This window comes from Microtus ochrogaster, chromosome X (assembly GCF_000317375.1).
Source record: "Microtus ochrogaster isolate Prairie Vole_2 chromosome X, MicOch1.0, whole genome shotgun sequence".
In the NCBI taxonomy this organism is placed as follows: Eukaryota; Metazoa; Chordata; class Mammalia; order Rodentia; family Cricetidae; genus Microtus; species Microtus ochrogaster.
In genome coordinates, this window is record NC_022026.1 from 46,265,921 (window position 1) to 46,267,591 (window position 1,671).

Sequence of the window (1,671 nt, forward strand, 5' to 3'; positions counted from 1 at the left end):
TGTAGGCTGTGAATATGTATTTCTCTCATTGGTTAATAATACAAGCTGTTTGAAGAGTAGCTAGGCAGGATAAAGTTAGGTAGAACAATTAAACTGAGATTCAGATGAGGATGGGTGGAGTCAGGAGAGATGCCAGCCAGTCAGCTGCTGAACAAGCAGGGCATGTTAAAAATGAGGTTTAAAAAAAAAAAGCCTTGAGCCATGTGGAAAAACATAGATAGAAATGGGGGGGAGGGGCTGGAGAGATGGCTCAGTGGTTAAGAGCACTGGCTGCTCTTCCAGAGGTCCTGAGTCCAATTCCCAGCAACCACATGGTGGCTCACATTATCTAGCAATTTTTTTAAAAAAAGAAATATGGGTTAATTTAAATGTAAGGGGTAGTAATAGGCCTGAATTATTGGTCAAGCATTAATAATAAAAGCCTCTGAGTGATTATTTGGAAGTGGCTACAACACGGGGTAGGGCAGAGAAACCTCTAGTTACAAAGATTAGCCAATATACCTAAAAATAAATAAACAAATGTAAAATTAAGTTGATAGTTCTAGATTGTAACCCACCATATTGCAAAGTATGGGTTAAATCATTGGTGTGTCAACAGTTTTCTGAGGTGCTAGGCACTGAAACCAGGGTCTCAGACATACTAGGCAAGAGATCTACCACTGAGCTACATCCTCAGCCTGGTCTAAAAATTTGGAAATGGTCTGTTGCACTGAATAGATCAGTGTGTTCCCAGGGACAGATTACACAGACTTTAATGACTGAACAGGACTTAGCTCCACGTTCCTATGCTTTGCATCTTAAAAGATAAAAAGCATATCTAGTCAGATGCCGTAGATTTCTTACCACCTACTTCACTGATAGTCTGGGTTTTTTACAGTGTTATTTTCTGCAGAGAGCGAAACCAGTAGTTTAAGGTAAACTTAATATTAAGAGGATTCCTCAAGACTCTCAAAATTCTTTTAATTGAATCTCCAAAGTCTGTGGAAAGGAAATCTAAGCCAGCATACAGTATGGGTATAAATCCTTACATCTGGCCCTTTCTTAGTTCCGAGCTGCCAGCCTAAGGGTTTAGGGAAGGCAGTGGGGAGGAAAGTTCAGCATGAGGCTTTAGAGCCCAGAATTTTCAGAACCAGATAGACATGTGACATGTAGTTATCTTTACTGCAAGTTGACGGGAAATACACTGAGACTCTTTCCTCTTGTTTGTCATCATGAGAAGCCTAGCAACATGCACGTAGAATGAACACTATACATAGCATATTAAAGACTCAATATTGTTCATCTTGTCCACACCTTCTAACCTTAAAATTCAACATATTAATATTAAAAACAATTGCATCGATGATTTTTATAGATGCTATTGAACTGATTCTAAAATTTCTAAAGAAATACACAGCACATTGACTAGACAAATTGGAAAACAAGAACAAACTAAGAAGACTCACACTAGTGAATTTTAAGACAGACAAATTAAAGGGTGTAAGAATTGGAAAAACCTATATTAGTCACGGGAAAATTGAAAATCACATACAAATTAGCAGACGCAATTGTCATTCTATGGAGTATCCACTTTAAAATAGTTATCTGAAGTATCTACTGAAAAAATAGTATGTGCCTAATGTAGTATCAATTTATTCTGTTTTTATTTTTTTTAAATTTATTTATTTATTG